Source organism: Hemitrygon akajei, chromosome 19 (genome assembly GCF_048418815.1).
Source record: "Hemitrygon akajei chromosome 19, sHemAka1.3, whole genome shotgun sequence".
NCBI lineage: Eukaryota > Metazoa > Chordata > Chondrichthyes > Myliobatiformes > Dasyatidae > Hemitrygon > Hemitrygon akajei.
The window spans coordinates 156565-179983 of NC_133142.1; the positions used below are offsets into that span (position 1 = coordinate 156565).

At 46.8% G+C, this 23419-nt stretch overlaps 1 protein-coding gene across 1 annotated transcript in view; it reads left to right on the forward strand.

Annotated features, from left to right (window-relative positions):
* Nucleotides 1-11982: 11982 nt before the first annotated feature.
* The window catches only part of LOC140741676 (uncharacterized), a 35104-nt gene continuing 23667 nt past the window's right edge, over nucleotides 11983-23419 (forward strand). The window contains exon 1 of the mRNA XM_073071939.1: nucleotides 11983-12052. The gene's annotated coding sequence lies outside the window, so the exon portion shown is untranslated. The remainder of the gene's footprint in view (nucleotides 12053-23419) is intronic.

Consider the following 23419-nt stretch of genomic DNA (forward strand, 5'->3'; position numbering starts at 1 on the left):
ATTAAAATGTGTGGCCACTGGGAGATCCTGCTTTCTCTGGCGGACCTGGAAGGACTGTCTGGGGTCCTGAGTGGTGGTGAGGGAGGAAGTGTAAGGGCAGGTGTAGCACTTGTTCCGCTTACGAGGATAAGTGCCATGAGGGAGATCGGTGGGAAGGGATGGGGGGACGAGTGGACAAGAGAGTCACGTAGGGACTTGGTGAGACCCGATGCAGACTGGGAGACCATTTCGCTGAACACCTACGCTTGGTCCGCCAGAGAAAGCAGGATCTTGCAAAACACAAAACCCAACCCAGGCGCAGAAAGCAGTGATATAACTTCCCAGGGCGATAGAGATCACACTCGGTTCTCCCGGCGCTGCATTTGTCAATCGCTCCAGTGGGTGCCTACTTCTCTGAGACCTCCGTACCTCCTCTGCCGACCCTTCCGGCTCAGACACCATGGGGGACACCCCAGATCTACCTGTTGGCCCCTCACCCTCTCCCTCACTGGGATCCCACTTCACCTGAGAGCCCTCTGTCTTGTGTTCTGGTTCCACCCTCTCTTCCCCCAATGCCGGCTGTATCTCAGTCTGCCCCTCAACACCCTCCCTCCTCTCACCTAACTCAGCGGGTGAAGGGCCAGGAGCCTCTTCTTCTGGTACTGGGGAATTAGCGAACAGAAACAGGTGCCACACATCTGAATCGTCGTCTTCCGAAGCAGTATCCCTTTCCGGGGTGAGGACCAGTCCCGTCTCTTCTGCAGCAGGCTCTTCCATCACCCCGTGCCCTCACAGAGTCCTCGTACTAGGCGTAACTTCCCACTCGGGCTCTTGATCCACCTGCACTTCTTGACCCAGGGGCAACAGGTGGTTCCGATGGAGTACCTTGACAGGCCCCTTCCCATCCTCGGGTTTCACCCGGTAAACAGGTAGATTCGGCATCTGGCTGTCATAGAGGGTGTCCACCAGCGATCCGCCAACTTGTGCTTACCAGGCAGTCCTAAATTCCGTATAAGGACCCGGTCTCCCGGCAATAGTTGGGCGAACTTCACTTTCTGATCATACCTCCTCTTATTCCTCTGATTCTGCTTGGTGGCCGCCGCCTCAGCCAACTCGTACGCCCTTTTCAACTCTCTCCTCATACGGGACACATACTTCAGATATGGCTTCAAAGGTAATTCACCCGCCTCTGTCCCAAAACACAAGTCAATAGGCAACCTCGCTTCCCGCCCAAACATCAGATAATAAGGCGAGTACCCTGTAGCATCATTGCCCAATGTGCTGATTCCACTTACTTTTCTGACCAATCTCCAGAGTCCCGAGCATATCCAACAGGGTCCAGTTAAACCTCTCGGGCTGAGGATCACCCTGCGGGTGATAGGGTGTGGTCCTGGATTTCTCAACCCCAAGCATACCCAGTAATTCATGGATAAGGCGGCTCTCAAAGTCCCGTCCCTGATCACTATGGATCCGCATGGGAAGGCCATAATGAACAAAGTACTTCTCCCATAACACCTTCGGCACTGTAGTTGCTTTCTATAGACAATAGACAATAGGTGCAGAAGTAGACCATTCGGCCCTTTGAGCCTGCACCGCCATTTTGAGATCATGGCTTATCATCTACTATCAATACCCGGTTCCTGCCTTGTCCCCATATCCCTTGATTCCCCTATCCATAAGATACCTATTGAGCTCCTTCTTGAAAGCATCCAGAGAATTGGCCTCCACTGCCTTCCGAGGCAGTGCATTCCACACCCCCACAACTCTCTGGGAGAAGAAGTTTTTCCTTAACTCTGTCCTAAATGACCAACCCCTTTTTCTCAAACCATGCCCTCTGGTACTGGACTCTCCCAGCATCTGGAACATATTTCCTGCCTCTATCTTGTCCAATCCCTTAATAATCTTATATGTTTCAATCAGATCCCCTCTCAATCTCCTTAATTCCAGTGTGTACAAGCCCAGTCTCTCTAACCTCTCTGCGTAAGACAGTCCAGACATCCCAGGAATTAACCTCATGAATCTACGCTGCACTTCCTCTATAGCCAGGATGTCCTTCCTTAACCCTGGAGACCAAAACTGTACACAATACTCCAGGTGTGGTCTCACCAGGGCCCTGTACAAATGCAAGAGGATTTCCTTGCTCTTGTACTCAGTTCCCTTTGTAATAAAGGCCAACATTCCATTAGCCTTCTTCACTGCCTGCTGCACTTGCTCATTCACCTTCAGTGACTGATGAACAAGGACTCCTAGATCTCTTTGTATTACTCCCTTACCTAACTCTACACCATTCAGCTAATAATCTGCCTTCCTGTTCTTACTCTCAAAGTGGATAACCTCACACTTATTCACATTAAACGTCATCTGCCAAGTATCTGCCCACTCACCCAGCCTATCCAAGTCACCCTGAATTCTCCTAACATCCTCATCACATGTCACACTACCACCCAGTTTAGTATCATCAGCAAACTTGCTGATGTTATTCTCAATGCCTTCATCTAAATCGTTGATGTAGATGATCCTTAGTGAGAAACGCCTGAGCATATCGAGTGTAGTGATCCGTGATGACTAAGACATTCGCGGTGTTGCTGGTGTCTGGCTCAATGGACAGGAAATCCATACACACCAGGTCCAGGGGTCCCGCAGGTGTGATAAAGGAGCCGCCTGCGCAGGCAGAGTCTTCCTCCTGATGCAATGACTGCACTTCTTACAGTATTCTTCAACCTCCCCCTTCATCCAGGGCCAGTAAAACAGGTCCTTGAGTAATCCATAGTTCTTTTCCACCCCCAAGTGCCCGGAATCATCATGCAGTGCCTGGACCACAGTCTTCCGACATTTCTCAGGCATGACCGGCTGCCAACGCCGGGGGTGGTCCGGAGGCAATGTGACCCGGTACAAGGCTTGGTTCTTCAACTTTAACCGAGGCCATTCCTTCAATAACGGAGGCACTGAAGTGTGTTTTGTCTTCTCTGCCCACGCCATATCCCCCTTCTCCACCGCGCTCCAAACAGTGCCAATGCCTGGGTCATTTCTCTGAGCAGCTGCCACTTCCCCCGGACTTAGTTCCGGCAACTGTTTAGTCTTCAGTGCAGTCAGGTCACAATAAACTGGGGGCAGGGCATCATCAGAAGCCCCCAATGGGTCCACTGCTCGCTCCGGCCTCCCCTTTTCCTCGGCCTTCACGGTGATAGCAAACTGACACATGGTTTTCACTCCAGGGGCAGGAATGCTCTCCCACTCCTCGTCTGTCTCCGGTTCCCCATGCTCCCGCCGTGACAAAGCATCCGCATCGACATTCCTGCTTCCCGACCGGTACTTCAGGCTGAAATCATGTACCGACAAAGCTGCCAACCACCGATGGCCTGTGATGGCATCCAGTTTCGCCGAAGTCAAGATATAAGTGAGAGGATTGTTATCCGTTCTCACCTCAAACTTGGCCCCATATAGATAGTCGCTCAACTTGTCCACCACCGCCCATTTCAGCACCAGGAACTCCAACTTGTGAGTGGGATAGTTTCTCTCAGATGGCGACAAACTTCGGCTCACAAATGCCACCAATCTCAATGCGTTGCCCTGTTCCTGGTACAGGACAGCCCCTAGACCCTCTCGGCTGGCATCAGTGTGCAGCACATACGGCTTCTGGGGATCGGCAAAAGCCAACACCGGGGCCTAGGTCAGCGCCCTTTTCAGAGATTGGAATGCTTCCTCACGCTTATCATCCCATTTTGATCCAAAAGGCTCTGCCGGGTTCCAGTAACCTCCTGGTTCTTGCCCTCGGTCCCCCTTCCTTTTCTTCCCCACAGGTGGATAGCCACACAATAGCTGGGTCAACAGGTGACTCATTTTAGCATATCCTTTCACGAATCGCCGGTAATACCCACAGAACCCCAAAAATGAGCGTAGGGTGCTCACCTTCTGGGGTCTCCGCCAGGTGGTCACTGCGTCTATCTTAGCCGGATCAGTAGCCATTCCTTCTCGCAAAATTATGTGGCCAACATAGCCGACCGACGACTTACAGAACAGGCATTTGTCCAGGGAAAGTTTCAATCCTTCCTCCTTAAGCCAGCTTAACACCTTCACCAGCCTCTCCTCATGTTTCTCCAAAGTAGATACAAACACTATCAGATCATCCAGATACACCAGCACCTTGAGCAGGTTCATATCCCCCACAGTCCTCTCCATGAACCTCTGGAAGGTGGCTGGGGCCCCCGATATGCCTTGGGGTATTCATTCAAACTGCAAGAACCCCAGTGGGCAGATAAAGGCCGTCTTCTCTTTATTGGCCTCACACATCGGGATCTGGTAATATCCACTCCTCAAGTCCAGCACACTGAACCACTTTGCTCCACTCAGGCAGGCCAGCGCATCTTCGACCTTTGGGATGGTATACTGGTCAGGGACAGTTCGCCGGTTCAAAGTCCTATAGTCCACACACATGGGTATCCTTCCGTTCTTCTTCCGGGTCACTACTATTGGGGACATATAGGGGCTTCAGGACTCAGTGATGACTCCAGCTTCCTTCAACTTGCACAAGTGCTGCTGCACGTCTTCCACATCTGCAGGGGCCAGTCGCCGTGACCTCTTTCTGAACGGGGTGTCCTCAGTCACTCGGATGGTATGGCAAGTGCTCTTGGAGCAACCCACACAAATTTGCCAAGAGAAAAAGCATCTTTCAGCTTCAACATCTTCTCCACTAGCCTGCGTTTCCACTTTGGCAGCACAGGAGAATCCCCAAAGTTAAAGACCTCAGCGGTCAGCTTTCCTCTGTTTTCCAATCCTTCCCCCTTAGTGGGCCTCACAGCGGCGCTAGACATTACCGTCACCAGGAACAAATGTGCCAGCGGCATCCCTCTCCTAAAGGTGATTTCTCTCTCCGTAGTGTTCCTGACACTCATGGCTATCCGCCTCGCATGTACCACCACTGGCCTCTGCACTTTGGGCCTCACCAGCACCCCCGCCAGATATTGTGTCTCCCCCTCGAGATCTTCCGGGCATCTACTAGCAGGGCTTCGCCCGCCGGCACTCCGGGGAATCTGGGGGTCCCCATCACTAGTGCCACCTCCCCTGGCCGTATCACTTTAGACCTCACCTGCATACACCACACCGTCCCTCATTTGCACTCAGGATCCAGCCCTTGAGTGTACCGAGAGGGTCTCCAGAAAGTTCTCCCCCACCTTCTCCTTACAGGCTCCCAGGAGCTGTCGCACAAGAGGCGAGTTAGTCCCCACCAGAAGGGCAATGCCACCTGTTTCCACCGGGTCCGGACAAACCAACACCAATGTCTCAAGAGCTTCAGACACTCCCACATCGCCCTCCGAGAATTCCAATCTCACTGACAGGTACCCATCGTATGGATAATCACCATCACTTATACCCCAAATCTCCAGTGCATTAAATGGGGTTACTGGCAAGTGCTTTAGATATTTGTTGTAGAACGACCGGTACAATAAGGTAGCCTGCGATCCTGTGTTGAAGATGGCTTTTGCATAAATTCCCTCTATCCGTAGGCACACGCTGAAACGGGGTCCCACCAGTTCAGCCGGAATAAAGGCTTGGGCTTTCCGTGGTCCCCTGTCTGATTTCTGGGAACATGTTCCTCCACAGACTCCAGTCCGTTCCCTCACTGAGTCTCTCCTAAGTTTCCTGACACCTCTCCCTTCTTAGTTGCCCGGGGGCTTGCCCTCCACGGGACGCCTTGTCTCTCACAATCCCACCAAAAGTGTCCCTCTTCTCCGCAGCTGTAGCACACCCTTGGCTGCTCACATTCCTGCCACAAATGCCCCTCTTTCCCACAGTAATAGCACATGCTACCCGCCGCCCCTCCTCTCCTGGGACGCCCGCCACTCCCGGACCACTGCACGGGTCGTCCCCCAAAGGGAGTACTCTCCCTGTCCATCCCCTCAAACGGGGAGTCCCTTCCCCCCAGGACTCCTTGGGTTTCTCAGTCCTCAACCTGGCCACCACTTTCTGTACCGCTGAGGATCGCTCCCGGTGGCAAGAACCCCTTTTTCGGCCCAACGCGCTCTTTTCCTCCCGCACCTCTCTAATCAGCTGCCCGAATGATGGAGGGGGGCTCTTTTTATAGGACTGCCGGAGACTCCACACCACCTTGTCCTCCTCCAGGGAACCACTAAATATCTGACTCATCCTCACTCTCGCCACTTCGTCCGCCTTCACTACCCCCCCTCCCGCGCCGCAACCCAGTAAGCATTCTCTCCAGCCAAAGTATGTATTCTGAGAGCTTTTCCCCCCTCCCTTGCTCCATGTGGTGAAACTCTGCTAAAAGCAGCCAGGGATCCCTTGACATCCCAAATGCTCCCTCCAAAGCTTCTAAATACTCCGCCAATGAAGCCGAGGGCTGTTCAGCTTTCAGCTCCCGGACTACTCCGGCCGCCGCGCCCCTCAAACTTCCCATCAATCGCTGTCTCTTTTCCTCATCCGAGCCTGGCCACGCCTTTAACAACAGGGACATGTTTTCGATCCAGGTATCATAGCCAACCTCCCCGTCCGGAGTAGGCGTGGCTCCTGAGAAAACCCCCAGCTTCGGTTGTGGCCTCTCAGCCACTCCCACCAGGGAGTTAAGGGCAGCTGCCAGCTCAGAGACCTCCCCTCTAGCTGGGGAGCAGGGCCTGGCCAAGCCTTCCCACTCTAACCCCCACTTACTGGTTACTGGCACCTCCCCTGGGGTCACATCTAGCTCCTCCTCCGGTGTCTCCTCAGCTTCGTCCTCCAGGAGGGTGTGGAGGCCCCATGGCCCCGCCTCCCCCAGGACTCTGACCGTCGCTGGCAGTTTCAACATCATGACGTCAGCACTCATACGAACCAACACCCAGCTAGCCTCCACCTCTTTACTGTACCTTCTAGCCACCAGTTCTATCTGCTTCATACCTTTGACCAAACTCAACCCCCGCACTAATGCACCTTCCAAAATGCAGAAATCCACCCCGCTTAACACACACGCATAATTCACTAGTATGTCCTCTAACTCACACTAGTTTACAATATTATCTCGATCCATCTCCACACTACTGAAGTGGCGATTTACACAGCTTACTGAAAATTCAATCCGGGACGAGCACCCCACAATCGGCTGGTGTATGTCTAGGGGAAAATTCGTCCACCTGCCAAACCGCGCCTCCCGTATACATGGATGCTGTGAAATGCACACTAATACAAACTTGCACACACAATATCAAACCACACACCATGTACGTTTGATGAATACACTTTATAAATCTTACTAGAACTAAGTGATTAATAGCGATACAATATATATGAAAGAAAAGAAAGGAAAGAAAAGGCGCCAGAACTTATCAGGGTTCAGTCAATTAGTGCACAATCGTTGAAGCTCAACCATCGAAGGCTTCGGTCTACTATTCGATCTTCTCCGACCTCCATGACCCACGCGCCTGGGACCACCCTCGGTGATCGACCAGAGCGCCTCCAGCACTGTCCACTTTCCTCACAATCTCCTCTCCAACTCCCCAAAAGTCTGCGAAACCACAGCTCACAGACCCACAAGAAAGAATAACATCTATCCCAATTGGTTAACAAATGAATACAATTCTCATTATCAGTAATTATAACCCAAACAAGCTGCGAAAGAAAGCACTCTCTCACCAGTTATCATAACAAAGAAGCATCCCTACTTTTACTTAACAAAGAAGCCATTTTGATTAACATACGCAGTAACATAAGAAACCCTTTACACCCAGAGTAGGCCCCAATGACCCAGGAACCCAAAGCCCTGCCCCCTACACCAGTCTGCCAGCCAAGCATTAATATAGTGAGGTGACAGAAGGAGATATGAACTTGGATCCCAAGATCTCTCTGTTTAGCCATACTGTTAAAGATCTTGGTCATAGCAGTGTACTGTCTCCTTGCATTTGCCCTACCAATGTGCAGTATCGCACATTTATCTGGATTAAACTCCATATGCAATTTCTCTGTCTATATCTGCAACTGATCTATATCATGCTGTATTCTTTGTCAGCCTTTTACACTATCCACAACTCTACCAATCTTGGTATCGTCCACAAACTTATAACCATATAACAATCACAGCATGGAAACAGGCCATTCCGGCCCTCCAAGTCCGTGCCGAACTCTTAATCTCACCTAGTCCCACCTACCCGCACTCAGCCCGTAACCCTCCACTCCTTTCCTGTCCATATACCTATCCAATTTTACCTTAAATGACACAACTGAACTGGCCTCTACTACTTCTACAGGAAGCTCATTCCACACAGCTATCACTCTCTGAGTAAAGAAATACCCCCTCGTGTTTCCCTTAAACTTTTGCCCCCTAACTCTCAAATCGTGTCCTCTCGTTTGAATCTCCCCTACTCTCAATGGAAACAGCCTATTCACGTCAACTCTATCTATCCCTCTCAACATTTTAAATACCTCGATCAAATCCCCCCTCAACCTTCTACGCTTCAATGAATAGAGACCTAACTTGTTCAACCTTTCTCTGTAACTTAAGTGCTGAAACCCAGGTAATATCCTAGTAAATCGTCTCTGCACTCTCTCTAATTTATTGATATCTTTCCTATAATTCGGTGACCAGAACTGTACACAATATTCCAATTTTGGCCTTACCAATGCCTTGTACAATTTTAACATTACATCCCAACTTCTGTACTCAATGCTCTGATTTATAAAGGCCAGCGTTCCAAAAGCCTTCTTCACCACCCTATCTACATGAGACTCCACCTTCAGGGAACTATGCACTGTTATTCCTAGATCTCTCTGTTCCACTGCAGTCCTCAATGCCCTACCATTTACCCTGTATGTTCTATTTGGATTAGTCCTGCCAAAATGTAGAACCTCACACTTCTCAGCATTAAACTCCATCTGCCAACGTTCAGCTCATTCTTCTAACCGGCATAAATCTCCCTGCAAGCTTTGAAAACCCACCTCATTATCCACAACACCTCCTACCTTAGTACCATCAGCATACTTACTAATCCAATTTACCACCCCATCATCCAGATCATTTATGTATATTACAAACAACATTGGGCCCAAAACAGATCCCTGAGGCACCCCGCTAGTCACCGGCCTCCATCCCAATAAACAATTATCCACCACTACTCTCTGGCATCTCCCATCTAGCCACTGTTGAATCCATTTTATTACTCCAGCATTAATACCTAACGACTGAACCTTCTTAACTAACCTTCCATGTGGAACTTTGTCAAAGGCCTTGCTGAAGTCCATATAGACTACATCCACTGCCTTACCCTCGTCAACATTCCTCGTAACTACTTCAAAAAATTCAATAAGGTTTGTCAAACATGACCTTCCGCGCACAAATCCATGCTGGCTACTCCTAATCAGATCCTGTCTATCCAGATAATTATAAATACTATCTCTAAGAATACTTTCCATTAATTTACCCACCACTGATGTCAAACTGACAGGTCTATAATTGCCAGGCTTACTTCTAGAACCCTTTTTAAACAATGGAACCACACAAGCAATACGCCAATCCTCCGGCACAATCCCCATCTCTAATGACATCTGAAAGATCTCCGTCAGAGCTCCTGCTATCTCTACACAAACTTCCCTCAAGGTCCTGGGGAATATCCGGTCAGGACCCGGAGATTTATCCACTTTTAAATTTCTTAAAAGCGCCAGTACTTCCACCTCTTTAATTGTCATAGGTTCCATAACTTCCTTGTTTCCCACACCTTACACCATTCAATATCCTTCTCCTTAGTGAATACCAAAGAGAAGAAATCATTCAAAATCTCTCCCATCTCCCTCGGCTCCACACATAGCTGACCACCCTGATTCTCTAAGGGACCAATTTTATCCCTCACTATCCTCTTGCTTTTAATATAACTGTAGAAACCTTTCGGATTTACTTCCACCTTATTTGCCAAACCAAACTCGTAACTTCTTTTAGCTTTTCTAATCTCTTTCTTAAGTTTCCTTTTACATTCTTTATATTCCTCGAGCAATTCCTTTACTCCCTGCTGCCTATATCTATTGTAGACATCCCTCTTTTTTCGAACCAAGTTTCTAATATCCCTTGAAAACCATGGCGCTTTCAAACCTTTAACCTTTCCTTTCAACCGAACAGGAACATAAAGATTCTGTACCCTCATAATTTCACCCTTAAATGACCTCCATTTCTCTATTACATCCTTCCCGTAAAACAACTTGACCCAATCCACTCTCTCTAAATCCCTGCGCATCTCCTCAAAGTTAGCCTTTCTATGGACCCACTCATCCACATTCTCATCTAGGTTATCTATATAGATCATAAATAGTATAGGTCCCAGCACAGATCCCTGTGGAACACCACTAATTACAGACCTCCAGCTCGAGTAAGTCCTTTCAAACACTACCTTTTGTCTTCTATGCACAAGCCATTTTTGAATCCAAACAACTTGAATCCCATGCATCTATCTTCTGGATTAGCCTCCCATGAGGGACTCTGTCAAGAGCCTCCGTAAAATCAATGCAAACAACATCCACTTCCTTACTGTTATGGACGGAACTATCCGACCAAGCAGGAACGTGGTATCAGAGAAAATGTACCCGCGACAAGAATGAGACTATACACCAGATCACAGGATTACACTTGTTTATTGGTAAGGTAAAATATTAGCATAAATGACACTTCATTGCGGAAAGCGGCTTAGCTTGACTACCCACGGCTGTGCAACTGCCCTTTTCCCGATACAAGCAATACTTATCAACGTGTGGTTAATCCCACTCCCACACGACTCATACGGGGCCAGGAACAGATGTGATGAAGCACCCACGCCAGCGAACGCGGTCTTCACCTGGGATGTTTCGTCCCCACCTGGGGTTCCTTCTGGTCTTGCTAGTTGTTGTCTTTCTCCACGGACTGCATATCGTCCTCTCCCTGTCTTCTGCACCTCACAGCCCCTGGCCCCTTATATATATCCCCTTAGAACAATGAGAACAATATATATCTTCTTAGAACAATGACATCCTGTACAATGCCTCTACATGCCTACACGGTACAGTTACCACAGGACAATATAGAACGCGTTGCGGTTGACGAGCTGGGACCGATTGCATTGTCACATTTCCTGGCCCGACGCCATCCGTTCTGCTACATTAACAACCCACTACCTCACCAAATACCACACGCTCAGTGGATACTTATAGCAACCCATTAACCTCTCAAGTCCCACATTCTTTTCCTACAATACACTTACCTTCATCAATCTCTTGTCACCTTGTCAATAATATCAATCATGTTGAAAAGACATGGCCTACCCCACACAAAGTCATTCTGGCTCTCCCTCATTAGACCCTGGGTTAGTTAGTTTATCTATCTATCTATCTATTCATTTATTTATTTATTGTTTTACTTATTGTGATACAGCATTGTGGTCCTTCTGCGCCACCCAGCAACTGTCTATTTAACCCTAGTCTAATACGGGACAATTTACAATGAGCAATTAACCAACCAATCTGATCACAAACTAGAGAAATCTACAGGTGCTGGAAATTTCAGCAACACATACTGTATAAAGTGCTGGAGGAAGTTAGCAGTTCAGGACTGGCAAAGGGTTTTGACTTGAAACGTTGACTGTACTCTTTTCCTAGATGTTGCCTAGACTGCTGAGTTCCTCCAGCATTTTGTGTGTGTTAAATTACCAATCTGTTAAGTCTTTGGACTGTGGGAGGAAATCAGAGCACCCGGAGGAAATCCACCAAATCCACCCGTCACAGGGAGAACTTACGGGAGGTAGCGGGAATTTGACCCGAGTCACTGGTACTGTAAAGCGTCGTGCAAACCACCAAGCTACTGGGAATGCCGGTCGACATTGGGTGTATTGTGTGAGCTTACTGTTTTAAAGTAGCTGCTGAGAATTTTTTTACATGAATCATTAATGTTTTTTTGAGGCTTGTGGTCCTGAACCAATGCTTCCAGATACTGCTAATAGCATCTTAGCTACCTAGAAAAAATCTCCGCACCCAAAACTTGCTGTCAGCGACTCAGTGATCAAATGCGCAGGCGCCTCTGAAGGTTCTGAAAATCGCGCATGCGCTCAGTGAACAAAAGGCTTTAGTGGATCGAAAGCAGGTAGGAATGCGGTTCTGGTTGGGTGTTTAATCAGCAAGTGCGACCGCCCCCCGACTGAGGGACAATTGCTGGATGCTTCGGATAAATATGGCCCCGCACCCTTAGACAGTCCCAGCCTTTTCTCTTTCGATCCGTACCCGGGCCCCAGCGCTGGCAAACTGACAGATAGATGGGTCTCTCGTTCACACACAATGCTGGACGAACTCAGCAGGTCAGGCAGCATCTATGGAAAAGAGTACAGTCGACGTTTTGGGCCGAGGCCCTTCTTCATCAAGACTGAGAAAAAAGATGAGTCAGAGTGAGAAAGTGGGGGAGGGAAGGAAGACCCACAAGGTGATGGGTGAAAATGAGAGGTGGGGGGAAGGGTGAAGTAAAAAGCTGGGAAGTTGATTGGTGAAAGAGATCCAGGACTGGAGAAGGGGGTATCATACTGGAAAAAAGGAAAGGAGGAGCACCAGAGGGAGGTGATAGGCAGGTAAGGAGATAGGTGAGAAAGGGAAATGGGAATAGGGAATGATGAAGAAGGTGGGGGGCATTACCAGAAGTTTAAGAAATCGACGTTTATGCTATCAGATTGGAGGCTACCCAGATGGAATATAAGGTGTTGCTCCTCCAACCTGATTGTGGCCTCATCACGACAGTAGAGGAGGGCCACGCGGACTGACATGTTGGAATAGGATGGGAAGTGGAATTAAAACAGGTGCCCACTGGGAGATACTTCTTTTTCTGACGGATGGCGCATAGGTGTTCGGCAAAGCAGTCTCCCAATCTGCGTTGGGTTTCACTGCTATACAGGAGGCTACACCAGGAGCACTGGGTACAGTAGAAGACAGCAATAAACTCACAGGTGAAGTGTCGCCTTATCTGGAAGGACTGTTTAGGGCCCTGAATTTTAGTGTGGGATGAGGTGCAGGGGCAGGTGTAGCAATTGTTCCACTCGCAAGGGTAAGTGCCAGGAGTTCAGAGGGGAGGGACGAATGGATAAGGGAGTTAAGTAGGAAGCGATCCTTGCAGAAAGTAGGAATTGGGGGGTGGGGGAAGACATGCTTGGTGGTGGGATCCCAGCACACACGTAATTCTCCATAACTTCTGCTATCTCCAGCATCTTTTCCATCAATGCTGCCTAGCCTGCTGAGTTCCTCTGTCATTTTGTATGTGTTGCTTGGATTTCCAGCAACTGCAGATTTTCTCTTGTTTGTGATTGGGTCACTCGTTCACTGAGTTTTCTATATATAGTTAGTCATTGATGCACTTCTCGTCAGACCATAGTGTGTGTTTGGAGGCTCAGGCATAGGAAATTTGCGTGCTTAGATTTCCCAAACACTTCAGGCTCCAGCTATCTAAATCCAAAGATTAGCCTCAAAGCAAAAATATTTTTCCAGGTTAATCTCAGATGAAGAGCCTTTTCTTCCATTCAATGAAAATGTCAATTAGTGCTGCACAAAATCATAGAATGTTACAACACAGAATATTGTCCACAGACTTGACCACAAAGCCATCAATTCCATCATCCAAATTACTGTCATATTAAAAGAAGTGGTCCCAACACAGACCCCTGGGGAACAGCACTTTATTACTGGCAGCTATTCAGGAAAGGCTTCCTTTATTTCCACTCTCTGCTTCCTGCCAGTCAGCCAATGCTCTATTCATGGCCTCTTAACTTGTTAAGCAGCTTCATTCATGTGTAGCACCTTGACAAAGGCCTTTTGAAAATCCAAGTAGACAACATCCACGGATTCTCTTTTGTCTATACTGCTTGTTTCTTCAAAGAAACCCAACAGATTTGCCAGACAAGATTTCCCCTTAAAAAATCCATGCTGATTTAAGCCTGTTTTATCACGTGCCTCCAAGTACCACAAAACCACTTCCTTCGGTCACTGAATTACAGGAAGGATGTTAATAAGGTTGAAAGAGTGCAGAGAAGGTTTACAAGGATTTTGCCGGGACTTGAGAAACTGAGTTACTGAGAAAGGTTGACTAGGTTAGGACTTTATTCCCTGGAGCGTAGAAGAATGAGGGGAGATTTGATGGAGGTGTATAAAATTATGATGGGTATAAATAGAGTGAATGCAAGCAGGCTTTTTCCACTGATGCTAGGGGAGAAAAAAACCAGAGGATATGGGTTAAGGGTGAAGGGGGAAAAGTTTAAAGGGAACATTGGGGGGGCTTCTTCATACAGAGAGTGGTGGGAGTGTGGAATGAGCTGCCAGATGAAGTGGTAAATGCAGGCTCACTTTTAACATTTAATAAAAACTTGGACAGGTACATGGATGAGAGGTGTATGGAGGGATATGGGCCGGGTGCAAGTCAGTGGGACTAGGCAGAAAAGTGATTCAGCACAGCCAAGAAGGGCCAAATGGGCTGTTTCTGTGCTGTAATGTTCTATGGTTCTATGATTCTTAACAATCAACTGCAACATCTTCCGAACCACTGAGGTCAGACTAACTTTCTTCTGCATCTTCCTTTCTTGAAGACTGGAGTGACATTTGCAATTTTTCAGTCATCTGGACCCATGCCGGAATCAATCCTTTCAGAACACTGGGGTGTAGACCATTTGGTCCAAGTGACATATCTACCTTCAGACCTTTCAGTTTCCCAAGCACCTTCTCCCTAGTAATGGCAACTTCACATACTTCTGCCCCCTGACACTTTTGAACATCCAACATACTTCTAGTGTTTTCCAAGGTGAAGACAGATGCAAAATACTCTGTTCACCCACTTCTTCCTTGTCCCCCACTACTACCTCCAGCATCATTTTCTAGCAGTCCAATATCTATTCTCACCTGTTGGCAAAGATCGTATCATCCCGCCTTTAGAATAATTATTCTGTTTTGGAATGTATCTACCTTGCACCTTCTGAATTGCTCCCAGAAACTCCATCCATTGTTGTCATCCCTGCTACCTGTCCCCTTCCAATCAACTTTAGCCATCTCCTTGCTAATGCCTCTGTAATTCCCTTTACTCCACAACAATACTAATACTTCTGACTTTAGCTTCTCCTTGACAAATTGCAAGGTGAATTCTATCATATTATGATCACTGGCCCCTAAGGGTTCCTTTACCTTAATTTCTCCATTCAATTCTGTTTCATTGTACAACACCCAATCCACCCTAGTAGGCTCAACCATGAGCTGCTCCAAAAATCCATTTATGTAGATATTCTACAAATTCCCCATCTTGGGACCCAGCACCAACCAATTTTCCCAAATTACCTGCATATTGAAATCCTTCATGACTATCAGAGCATTGCCCTTCTGGCATGCATTTTCTATCTCCCGTCGTAATTTTTGGCCCACATCTTTGCTACTGTTTGGAGGTCTGTATATAACTCCCATCAGGGTCTTTTTACCTTTGTGGTTTTGTAGCTCTACTCACAACAATTCGTCAATTTATTGTCATTTAACTATATGCATGTATACTATGCATTTATATGCATGTAAATGAGAAAATGTTTCTCCAAACCAGGGTGCAAAGCACAGTAGTGCATAAAACACATAATAATTATGAAAGTAAGTATAAAATCTACAGGTGAATGATGCAGAAGTAAACAAACTCAAGTGCATAAACTAAATATTGTACAGTACAGAACAGCTTAATCATTGACACTTCAATTGCGATGCAGCGGGGAGTTTAGGAGCCTAATCGCCTGAGGGAAGAAACTGTTTCCTGTCTTGACCTTTCTTGTTTTATGCAACAGAGTCTCAAGCCTAATGGTAGGAAGTCAAAGAGGACGCTGGATGGATGGGTGGGATCCTTAATAATATTAAGGGCCCGGCGTATGCAGTGTTCCCGATGGATGGTAGAGAGAGACCCCACTGATCCTCTCAGCCATTCTCATAGTCCTTTGTAGGGACTTTCGGTCTGATGCTCAGCTGCTCCCATACCAGATGGTGATGTAACTTGTCAGGACTTAAGTCTCTCTATGGATGAGCCACGTATTCGTAGACGGGGATGGTTCATCTGCACCTTCCTGAAGTCCACAATGATTTTCTTGGTCTACTCCATGTTCAGAATTAGGTTGTTCTCACACCAATCCACGAGCCACTCCACTTCCTTGGTGTACTCTGTCTTATCATCTTTCGCAAACTTGATGACACGGTTTGAACTGAATCCAGCGACCTAGTCATGCATCAGCAGTAGGCTAAGCACACAGTCCTGGGGAATGCCAGTGCTCAGCGTAATTGGACTAGAGGAGTTGCTGCCCACATGAACTGACTGTGTCCATTCTGTTAAGAAGTCCAGGATCCAATTGTAGAGGGAGGTATTGAGACCCAGTGAGGAGTTTCCCCATCATTTGCTGGGTATGATGGTGTTGAACGCCAAACTGAAGACTATAAATAGCAGGCTGGAATATGAGAACCCATTTTCCAGGTGGACAGGACAGAGAGGAGGGCAAAGGCTATTGCATCATTAGGTTTGAGCGATAAGCAAACTGGAAAGGGTTGTGAAGCTGGGAGAAAGGTAATGTGCTCCATAACCAGCTGTTCAAAGCATTTCATACGGTGGATGTTAACGCCACAGGATGATAGATTTAGCCAGGTTGCTGTCGTTGTCTTTGGTACTGGAATGATGGTTGCCACTTTGAAATCCGAGGGGACAACGAACTGTTCCAGAGAGATGCTTAATATATCCATTGGCACCTCAGTTAGCTGGGCTGTGCAGTCTTTCAGAACCTGATGTGGTATATTATCAGCTGTCCAGTACTGCATAGGTTGAATCTAGCCAGTGTCTCCCTCGCCTCAGCGTCAGTCAGACGGAGTGTCTGCTGCCCTGGGAGGAGGGGTGCCTTTCTTGCCATCTGTGGATCAAACTGGGCATCAAAGATATTCAGCCTGTCGGGGAGTGAGTCTTCCTGGTCACTTGTAGTCTTAATCCTCAGAATTCTCGTGTGCCTGATATATCATGCGCCTGAATTCTTGTGTGCCTGGTATATCATGTGCCTGAATTCTCGTGTGCCTGGTATCGAAAAGAGTGCTCCTGTTTTGCTTTCCTGTTGTAGCAGGAAAGCACAGTTCTTTCTTCCTTGAGGTCTGTCATATCCCCAATCTGAGGGCAGCATCATAATCCCTCAGCCAATCATGGACCTCTGCAGTAAGCGATGGCTTCTGATTTGCCCTTGCCCAGATGTCTTTTGCTATGGTAACATCCTCACTACACTTCTCCATGTAGCTGGTCACATAATCCACATATTCCTCGATATTAGTGTGGTTGCCATAGGTAACTGCCTCCCTGAACATTCCCCAGTTCATGTTTTCAAAGCAGTCCTGCAGTACTGAGAGTGCCACCTCAGGCCAGGTTTTCACCACCTTTATAATTGATTTGGTCCATTTAATCACTGGTTTGTCTGCTGGAGTTAACATTACAGATTAGTGATCTGAGATCCCAATGTGGGGTTCTACACCTTCCGATCCTAGGTCACTTCTTTCTAAGGATTTAATTTCACTTTTACCAACAGGGCCACTTGACTTCCTCGGCCTACCTGTCTGCCCTTTCGATATGATGTGTATTCTTGGACGTTAAGCTCACAGCTATAATTTTCTTTCAGCCACGATTCAGTGTTACGTTATACTTGTCAGTTTGTAACTGCTACAAGTCCATCTACCTTATTCTGTAAGCTCTGTGCATTCAAATATAACACCATCAGTCCTGTATTCATCACCCTTTTCGATTTTGCCCCACTTTTACATTGCAACTCATCCCATTGACTGTAATTTTGCCCTGTCAACAGCCTGTCCTTGGTAGCAGTCTCGCTACACACGGCCTCTGTTTGTAGATCAGCACCCTATCCTTAGCTCTATCACTCTGGTTCCTATCGCACTACCAAATTTGTTTAAACCCTCCTGAACAGCTCAAGCAAACATACCCACAAGGATATTGGTCCCCCTCCGGTTCAGATGTATCCCATCCCTTTTGTGCAGGTCATTCCTTCCCGAAGAGAAATCCCAAAGATCCAGAAATCTGAACCCCTGCCCCCTGCGCCAGATCCTCAGCCACACATTCAACTGCTGGATCATCCTATTCTTACCATCACTAGTGTATGGCACAGAGATTACTACCCTGGAGGTCCTACTTTTCAGCTTTCTACCTAGCTCCTTAAAATCACTCTTCAGGAACTCCTCACCTCTCCTATTTGACTCTTTACATCATCAATGGGGATGGGAGAGGTTCTGGAGGATTGGAGGGTTGCGGATGTTGTTTCCTTATTCAAGAAAAGTAGTAGAGATAGCCCAGGAAACTCTAGACCAATGAGTCTTAGCTCAGTGGTTGGTAAGTTGATGGAGAAGATCCTGAGAGGCAGGATTTATGAAAACTTGGAGAGGTATAATATGATTAGGAATAGTCAGCATGGCTTTGTCAAGGGCAGGTCTTGCCTTACGAGCCTAATTGAATTTTTTGAGGATGTGACAAAACACATTGATGAAGGAAGAGCAGTAGATGTAGTGTATCCCATGCAAGGCTTATTGAGAAAGTAAGGAGGTATGGGATCCAAAGGGACATTGCTTTGTGGATCCAGAACTGGCTTGCCCACAGAAGGCAAAGTGTGATTGTAGATGGGTCATATTCTGCATGGAGGTCGGTGACCAATGGTGTGCCTCAGGGATCTGTTCTGGGACCCTTAATCTTCGTGATCTTTATAAATGACCTGGATGAGGAAGTGGAGGGATGGGTTAGTAAGTTTGCTGATGACACAAAGGTTAGAGGTGTTGTGGATAGTGTGGAGGGCTGTCAGATGTTACAGCGGGACATTGATAAGATGCAAAACTGGTCTGAGAAGTGGCAGACGGAGTTCAACCCAGACAAGTGTGAAGTGGTTCATTTTGGTAGGTCAAATATGATGGCAGAATATAGTATTAATGGTAAGACTCTTGGTAGTGTGGAGGATCAGAGGGGTCTTGGGGTCTGAGTCCATAGGACGCTCAAAGCAGCTGCGCAGATTGACCTCTGTGGTTAAGAAGGCATACGGTGTATTGGCCTTCATAAATCGTGGAATTGAACTTAGGAGCTGAGAGGTAATGTTGCAGCTATATAGGACCCACTTGGAGTACTGCGCTCAGTTCTGGTCGTCTCACTATAGGAAGGATGTGGAAGCCATAGAAAGGGTGCAGAGGAGATTTACAAGGATGTTGCCTGGATTTGGGAGCATGCCTTATGAAAGCAGGTTGAGTGAACTCAGCCTTTTCTCCTTGGAGCGACGGAGGATGAGAGGTAACCTGATAGAGGTGTATAAGATGATGAGAGGCATTGATCATGTGGATAGTCAGAGGCTTTTTCCCAGGGCTGAAATGGTTGGCACAAGAGGACACAGATTTAAGGTGCTGGGAAGTAGGTACAGAGGAGATATCAGGGGTAAGTTTTTTACTCAGAGAGTGGTGAGTGTGTGGAATGGGCTGCTGGCAATGCTGGTGTAGGCAGATACGATAGGGTCTTTTAAGAAACTTTTGGATAGGTACATGGAGCTTAGAAAAATAGAGGGTAAGCCTAGTAATTTCTAAGGTAGGGACATATTCGGCACAACTTTGTGGGCCGAAGGGCCTGTATTGTGTTGTAGGTTTTCTATGTTTCTATCTATGTTCTTTGGAGCAAGACTTCTGGCCTTTAGAGAGCTGTGGATCTGATCCGAGACATCCCTGACCCTGGCCCCTGTGAGGCAAAGTATCATCTGGGTGTCTCTATTCTGTTAACTATGGAATTTCCTATCACTACAGCAGTCCTCTTCACCTCTCTTCCCTTCTGTACCACAATGCCAGACTCGGTGCCTTTCACCTTTCACTCTTAACCCATGACCTCCAGTTGTAGTCCCACCCAACCTCAGAGAAAAATGCTTGCATTTACCCCATTTATAACCCTCATAATTCTGTATATCAAATCTCCTTTAACCTTCTATGTTCCAAGGAATAAAGTATTAACTCTATTATGAATAATAAAGTTATTATTTGAAATGAATGTACAAGGGTATACGTGCTATCGTAGGGACAGAAATGTGGGCAGAGTGGGTGGGGTGGCACTGTTGGTGAGGAATGAGATTCAGTCCTTTGCAAGGGGGGACATAGGATCAGGAGAAGTAGAGTCTGTGTGGATGGAACTGAAGAACAGTAAGGGTAAAAACCCTAATGGGTGTTGTCTACAGGCCACCAAACAGTAGCATGGATATTGGGTGCAAGTTGAATAGGGAGTTAACATTGGCATGTGGCAAAGGTAATGTTGCAGTAGTTATGGGGGATTTCAACAGGGGGAATCAGGTTGGTGCTGGACCCCAGGATAGGGAGTTTGTAGAGTGCCTACGGGATTCATTCTTGGAACAGCTTGTATGAGAGCCGACCAGGGACAAGGCTATTCTGGATTTAGTCTTGTGTAATGAACAGGATTTGATAAGCGATCTTGAAGTAAAGGAGCCATTAGGAGGAAGTGACCAGAATATGATAAGTTTTTATCTGCAATTTGAGAAGGATAAGGGCAGATCGGAGGTGGCAGTGTTGCAGTTGAACAGGGGAAACTATGGAGCCAAGAGGGAGATGCTGGCCAAAGTTAACTGGACGGATATCCTAGCAGAAAAGACAGTGGAACAGCAATGGCAGGTATTCATGGGAATAATGCACAAGGTGCAAAATCAGTTCATCCCCCTGAGAAGGAAGGATTCAAAGGGGGGAAAGGGGCCACAGCGGTTGACAAAGGAAGTCAGAGATTGCATAGCATTAAAAAAAAGGAAATATGACAGAGCTAAGGTGAGTGGGAGGACAGATGATTGGGAAATTTTTAAGGAACAACAGAACTTAACTAAAAAGGCAATACGGGGAGAAAAAATGAGGTACGGACGCAAGCTAGCCAGGAATATAAAGGAAGATAGCAAAAGCTTTTTTAAGTATGTGAAGAGAAAGAAGATAGTTAAGAACAATGTTGGGCCCTTGAAGAATGAATTGGGTGAAATTGTTATGGGAAACAGAGAAATGGCAGAAGAATTTAATAAGTACTTTAGCTCTGTCTTCACTAGGAAAGACACAAACAATCTCCCAAATGTATGGATGGGCCAAGGACAGAGGGTAACAGAGGAAATGAAACAGATTGACATTAGGAAGGAAACGGTGATGAGTAGACTGATGGGACTGAAGGCTGACAAATGCCCAGGTCCAGATGGTCTGCATCCTCGGGTACTAAAGGAGGTGGCCTTGGAAATTGCGGATGCATTGGTAATCATTTTCCAGTGTTCCTTAGATTCAGGATCAGTTCCTGAGGATTGGAGAATGGCTAATGTTATCCCACTTTTTAAGAAAGGAGGGAGGGAGAAAACAGAGAACTATCGTCCTGTCAGCCTAACATCAGTAGTGGGGAAGATGCTAGAGTCCATTATTAAAGATGAAATAGTGGCATATCTAGATAGCAGTGATAGGATTGGGCCAAGCCAGCATGGATTTACCAAGGGCAAATCATGCTTGACTAATCTGTTGGAATTTTTCGAGGATGTAACCAGGAAGTTAGACAAGAGAGATCCAGTGGATGTAGTGTACCTCGATTTTCAGAAGGCATTTGATAAGGTCCCACATAGGAGATTGGTGGGTAAAATCAGAGCTCATGGCATTGGGGGGAAGATATTGACATGGATAGAAAACTGGTTGGCAGATAGAAAGCAAAGGGTAGTGGTGAATGGGTGTTTCTCGGAATGGCAGGTGGTGACTAGTGGGGTGCCACAGGGCTTGGTATTGGGACCACAGCTGTTTACGATTTACATCAACGATTTAGATGAAGGCATTGAGAATAACATCAGCAAGTTTGCCGATGATACTAAGCTGGGTGGCAGTGTGACATGTGATGAGGATGTTAGGAGAATTCAGGATGACTTGGATAGGCTGAGTTAGTGGGCAGATACTTGGCAGATGACGTTTAATGTGAATAAGTGTGAGGTTATCCACTTTGGGAGTAAGAACAGGAAGGCAGATTATTATCTGAATGGTGTAGAGTTAGGCAAGGGAGAAATACAAAGAGATCTAGGAGTACTTGTTCATCAGTCACTGAAGGTGAATGAGTAAGTGCAGCAGGCAGTGAAGAAGGCTAATGGAATGTTGGCCTTTATTACAAAGGGAATTGAGTACAAGAGCGAGGAAATCCTTTTGTATTTGTACAGGGCCCTGGTGAGACCACACCTGGAGTATTGTGTACAGTTTTGGTCTCCAGGGTTAAGGAAGGACATCCTGACTATAGAGGAAGTGCAGCGTAGATTCACGAGGTTAATTCCTGGGATGTCCGAAATGTCTTACGCAGAGAGGTTAGAGAGACTGGGCTTGTACACGCTGGAATTAAGGAGATTGAGAGGGGATCTGATTGCAACATATAAGATTATTAAGGGATTGGACAAGATAGAGGCAGGAAATATGTTCCAGATGCTGGGAGAGTCCAGTACCAGAGGGCATGGTTTGAGAATAAGGGGTAGGTCATTTAGGACAGAGTTAAGGAAAAACTTCTTCTCCCAGAGAGTTGTGGGGGTGTGGAATGCACTGCCTCGGAAGGCAGTGGAGGCCAATTCTCTGGATGCTTTCAAGAAGGAGCTCGATAGGTATCTTATGGATAGGGGAATCAAGGGATATGGGGACAAGGCAGGAACCGGGTATTGAATGTAGATGATCAGCCATGATCTCAGAATGGCGGTGCAGGCTCGAGGGGCCGAATGGTCTACTTCTGCACCTATTGTCTATTGTCTATTAACCTATTTAATCTTTCCTTATAACTCAGGTCCTCCTGTCCCGGCAACATCTTTGTAAATTTTCTTTGTACTTTTTCAACCTTGTATACATCTTTCGTGTAGGTAGGTGACCAAATCTGCACACAATACTCCAAATTAGGCCTCACAAATGTCTTATACAACTTCAACATGACAACCCATCTCTTGTACTGAATACTTTGATTTATAAAGGCCAAGGTGCCAAAAGTTTTCTTTACAACTGTATCTGCTTGTGTCGTAGAGTCATAGAGAAGTACAGCACAGAAACAGGCTCTTCGGCCTATCTAGTCCATGCCAAAATCATTTAAACTGCCTACCCCCATCGACCTGTTCTAAGACCATAGCCCTCCATATCCCTACAATCCATGTATCTATTCTGTGACAACGCTTTGAATGAGTAATGGACCTGTATTCCCAAATCCTTTTGTTCTATAGCATGAAAAAAAGAATAAAGTCCTTCTGTCCTCAGAATAAAGCTTTTGTTCTTGAGAAAATCACCTTCATGTGTCCTCCTTTTGTTCTGGACCTTCTGCATGTGAAATCATGTACTGTTTTCTCTGGGCACATAATCATCATGATCTTGGGTTGTGAGTGTTCTGAGGTTTTTCAGTTTGATTGTTGTTGGGTTTCCTTTGTATTCTCTGTGTTTTATTAAT